At 41.1% G+C, this 5,470-nt stretch overlaps 1 long non-coding RNA gene across 1 annotated transcript; it reads left to right on the top strand.

Moving 5' to 3' along the window:
* The first annotated feature begins 1,478 nt into the window (after positions 1-1,478).
* Positions 1,479-2,809, top strand: LOC130710661 (uncharacterized). Its single transcript, XR_009010406.1, has 3 exons — positions 1,479-1,539; positions 2,011-2,228; positions 2,323-2,809. It is a non-coding gene; the product is annotated as an uncharacterized LOC130710661 (long non-coding RNA).
* The last annotated feature ends 2,661 nt before the right edge of the window (positions 2,810-5,470 follow it).

The raw sequence follows: 5,470 nt of genomic DNA, 5'->3' as shown, positions 1-5,470 counted from the left end.
TTGCAACATCCGAAGCTCCGCCGTTGTATTTGCTTCCAGGGCCTCCGTGTCCTCCTGCTCCAAACCACGACTTATGTCGCGAATCAGCCACCGCCAATCTCTGAGAGTGTCCACCGAGCAGGGTGACGGCGGTTTTCCTTCTGAGGATTTCAACAAGGAGACTGAAGATTTCGCCTCCTTCTCGCGTCGCCTTCTATATGCTTGATGCGGATTGTGCGTGTGTTTCATCCTTCGTTCGCTTTGACGACGTTGCGCTTCCATTACGTGCCACCAGCAAATCAAGAATTTGACTCAGAAATCGAAAACCGAAGAGAATCGCACGAAAAAACGAACTTCACTCAGCTAAACCATGCTCCACGTAGTCCGGGAATCAAAATCTACCGTTCCCCACAGACGGCGCCAAATGTTCCATCATGAACATTGAGATGAAGTATAGTATCTAAAGTGCAAGGAACGTGATGTGAGATTCCTAGAGAGAATGAGAGTGTAACCGCTTAGAGAGAGAAAGTCACTGAATTTCTAGCTTGTTATTTCTCAAATGAGCTAAGAGTCCCTTACAATTGGTCACTGTCCCCTATTTATAGTTGGGGGAGTTGGGCCTAACGCCTTTAAACCATCCTAATGGGCCGGTTGTGCCTCCGGGACGAAGGCCCAAGTCCCTGATGCACTCCTGGCCTTAGGCCAACGCCCCTGGGCGAGGGACCTGGGGTCTCGCCCAGTCCATCGGGTGTCATACTTGTGCACGACCCCTTGGCAGCGTCAATGCGGCTGGACAGATCTCTCCTGACATTATCACCATTCAATCCTTCTTTGACTCATCATCACTATTCAAGTTAGAAAAATGAAATTTTGGCCCCAGGTGTTACAAACGGTTGGAACCTTATGTTATTTGCTGTGCAATCACCTAAAAAGTTAAAATAATGAAGGGGAAAGTTTCTTATTATTGTTGGACGGCCCTGCGTGATATCACATGCGTGCAATACCTCTTTGGCTTGTCGTGGGCCCTGCTGTGACCTTATCCACAGCTGCAGTCGTGGGTCCTCCTGCGCAGATCCGCGTGTCACTCGCGGATTGGACGTTGTTCTGGGGTGGGTCCTGCTCTTTGACTCTCTTTTCCCATATCTGTTTTGATTTATTTGTTTCTCCATTCTCTTTCTCCTTCGAATATGCCTCTCTCTCTCTCTCTCTCCCCTATTAGTCTTTTTGTTTCTTTTTCCAATCTCTCTCTTCACCTTTTCCACCTTTTCTGATGACTTTCTCTCCCCTATTAGTTTTTGTTTCTTTTCCCAATCTTCTTCTTTACTTTTTTGTCATTTCACCTTTCCCTATAGCTGTTCCTCACCATTCATTTCCTCTAAGTTAAAATCTCATCCTAACTTTAACCACCCAATTACTTTACCATTTCCCCTCAAACATTTCTTATGCATCCTCTCTTCTTCCCCATCACCAAAATTTCCATTCTTCTTCCATTAATAGTCGTCGTCAGCCTGTCATGCTACCGTCCCTCTCCAATCGCGGGTCTTCACCTCCACTGTCCAGGTTCGTCGTTTCTCATCCTCTCCTCTTCGTATCTTTGTTTATTCTCCTCTTTTTCATGCATGGGTTTGCTCCTTTCCTTTTTTTATCTCCACCATTACCGAGCTCTCTTAGGCTTTGTTCCTCCCCATAACTGTTCTTCACCATTCATTTCCTCTAAGTTAAAATCTCATTCTAACTTTAGGCACCCAATTACTTTACCATTTTCCCCTCAAACATTTCCTCTGCATCCTCTCTTCTTCCCTATCACCGAAATTTCTCTTATTCTTCATTTATAGTTGTGCCCCTCTGCCTCCTCGCGACGCCTGAAGTTGTCGTCGCCAGCCTGTCACGTTATCGTCCCTCTCCAACCATGGGTCTTCACCTCGACTGTCCAAGTTCGGCATTTGCACAAACTTGATACATCAGGGGCAATAAATGCGTTTAAGCCTTAGATTTTGATGACCTGACCTTGTGTGTTTTTTTTGTCTATAGGCAAGATGAGTGACATGATCAACGCTGAGCGCAAGGCCTACTTGGCCAAGTTTCAGGCTTAGTTGAGCAATCAGCCCACAGAGTCGAGCAGAACCCCAAACGCCCATTCAGGAGACTCCGCTGCAACAACGTCTGGCACCGACTCCCTCAAGCGCAAATCTAACTAGATTGTTGAGTCCTCTGACCGACCAAAAATTGGTAGCACCGTTCTGAAGAAGGTACATTTAGCTCCTAATGCCTCTCCTCCATGTCACTTTGGGATGGGGACTACCCCTTTGATCATCATATTGACATCCAACTTACTCTTTCTAGAGATGTTGTCACTTGTGCATAACTTGGCCTGGAAGCTATGTGCGGTCAGGTGTTTGCTTCCTCCATTCGTGTCAGCTTCTTAGGTCGACAAATTTCTTTAGCTTTGCAAACACTGAAGCAAAGCCGCCTTGAGGACTCGGCTTAGAAAGAGGATTTAAAGAGGAAACTAGCTGACCGTGTAGCTGCGAAGATGAATCTGGAAAATGAGCTGAAGTTGTTGAAATCTGAGATGGCACAATTGACCAGCCAAGTTCGTAAGCTAGAGGAGGACAAGGCTACCATAGCTCATAATCCTCTTTCAATTTGTGGATGGATTAATTTAGGCGCCGCGTACGCACTTTATTGCGACATCGGATGTCATACTAGTGCACGATCCCTTGGTAGCATCACTACGGCTGGACATGTCTTTCCTAACATTATCACCATTGTTAGCACCCAATTTTATCTGTCTTCGTTTTAATTTAATATAAGTGTATTTTTATTTTAACTTAATTTTCTGTTTATGTGAATACAATGTTTATTTCATTATTATTAAAAAATGTTAAAACAAAGAAAAAAGAAAGGAGAAAGAAAGGTCACACAACATATCTAGGGAATGGAAAAAGAAAAAGAAATCTTAATGAATAAGGTAAGAAAAATAAAAAAAAAGGAAATGAGCCCCTTGGAGTGGCAGTGGTGAAACAAGATATGGGAGATATGATATTTAAATTTAGCAGAACAGAGAAGTAGGAGATGGGGGACTCAAATCAGAAATTAGAGGTTCACAGAGGCAAGTTGAGGTTTCTTGTCCAGGCACAATACCAGTCCATATATCACTGTGATTGCATGCCAACTTGCATCCAGCAAGAACCGCCCTTAACACCTATTAAACAGGTGTTGATCTTGAAAGAAAAAAAGGATGAGGAATAACAGAGGAACGAAAGGAAGAAAAAGGAAAAGAGAGGAGAAAATTGGTGAGAAGAAACATAGTGAAAACACCTTGGATTAATGATCACACCTTTTGTCATTGATCTCTAGTAGTGAGAAAATTGCAAGCAAACACTTAGAGAAGGAGAATTCAGGAGAAGAGGACAAGAATCATAGTGAGAAAATAGAGAGAACCAAATTCAAGAATAACAAATAAAGTAGAGAGAAAATTCAGGAACTCAAAAATTAAATCTCTTATGGTAAGTTTCCTCATTCTCTTTCTCTGAATCTTTGTTCATTTTCTGCTGTTACAAATAAATTGGAAAAAAAAATAGAATGAAGGGATGGATCAACCCTATTCCTCTCTCTGCCTCGATCCCTTTCTCTCTGTATTTCACCCTTGTATCTTGGTTTCTTTCTCTGCGGTTCCTTTTTTTTTCTTGTGTTGTGTACATGTGTGTGAGTTAGATGTGTGTGCTGTGTGTGGGAATTAGAATTAGGTCTCCGTGGGGGGTTTTGTACACAAGTAGTATAATTTTGTTTAGAAATTACAGCTTAGGGGTACTTTCTTTATTTATTTACCAATCTAGTGTAAATCGACACTGCAAGTAGCGATTCTACTTTTTTTCTAATTTTTTTAAAGAATCGCCAATAGCATTGGCGTTTTAATTTTTTTTTTGTTTTTAAAATAAATCGCCAACGTTATTGGTGTTTTTTTTTCTAACAAGCGCCAACTGTGTTGGTGTTTTTTACTTTTTTATTTTTTTTAAATAGCCAACCCTGTTGGTTTTTTTTATAAAAAATTAATAGTTAAAATGATATTTAATCAATTGATACTCACACAATTTTGTGTCATTACCCACTTTTGCAGGACTTTAATCATAAATATTTGAACCGATATTTAAAGATATACATATGCATTACATAATTTAATTCAAGAGAAATGTATTTTTGTTGTGGAGTCGAGCAACAATGGATTTTTTCCGCACACGTTAGGGTCGTTGCCTTCGAGTTTCTTCCACCACTTGATTTTCATTTCCTTCATTTCCGGTTGGATGCACAGGACGATAAACAACATTATCTTGTTGTGGAAATGTTGTGGTAGTTGGGCGCTGATACGATGGTGTCAGGTATGATGGCGACTGATGCAATGTCGTCGGGTGTGATGACTGCGAGTATGATGACATTGGATAAGATGGCTGCTGATATGCAGACTGTGGGATGACGAATGATGTCGCAAACATCAAGGATCTTGGGTCAAACTTAGAAGGCACTTGATCCTGAAAACTATAACTTTCTCCTCCATACTGAACTCCATGCATATGCGAATCATGTTGTGTTTGAGTGGGAGATTGTGGTGGTGAGTAGTGTTGTGTTTGAGTAGCATGTGCAGATGGTGATCTAGCTTACGCATCATGTGCTGCATATGGTGATATACTCATCATTGTAAAGTTCCTAAAAGGAGAGGGCTTGTTCCCTAATGTCTTGGATTGTTTGAGTGGGAAAATTGAAGGCATTGTATGATCCGGTGACATTTATGATTGAACGCGCAAATTTATGCTGAATATAAACACTAAATACTCAAAAATACAGTCAAATGTTATAAGACATTAACATTTATAAAATGACCAATGTAAACATACCGCAACTGTAGAAAGTGCTGAAATGACCCCCTCACGAGATATGTATCGACAGGTGTGTGCTATATACCACTCCATATATTCCGAGTTTTCATGTTTCAACCCGGTATATGGTTGCTTGTAAATCATTGTATTATTCCAATTGTTCCATTCTGAAATAGAAGCGCGATGATAGTCACCCCAATCAAATTCACCTTGTCCACGAAAATCCATGTTGTGGAATTTTTCTAAATCTCATGGGGGATCCGGAATGCCTTGTTTAAATCTAAATTGTCTCATCACCCTATCGATTGGGTGCTACTCCACAATGACATAACATGGTACCACTGCATATATGATATCGACACCTAAAAATCGTTGATTATCCTCCTTATTTTAGGTGCATCATATGGTGTCCATATGGACTGTTTATACAATTCTAAAATATTATTACAAGTTATTAACAAATAAAACATTATTACAACTAGGGGTGAGCAAATAACCGTTACCGCCCGAAACTGCCTAACCCGAACAAAGAAAAGGTCTGCGGGCGGATTATAACTGATTCTCGGATTAAAAAATTCGGTTTGTGCCGGTTGATATCAGTCGGGTGCGGTTGTGAA

This window comes from Lotus japonicus, chromosome 4 (genome assembly GCF_012489685.1).
Source record: "Lotus japonicus ecotype B-129 chromosome 4, LjGifu_v1.2".
NCBI lineage: Eukaryota > Viridiplantae > Streptophyta > Magnoliopsida > Fabales > Fabaceae > Lotus > Lotus japonicus.
The sequence above is the reverse complement of the archived record's forward strand: the minus strand, read 5'-3'. Positions and strand labels throughout refer to the sequence as shown.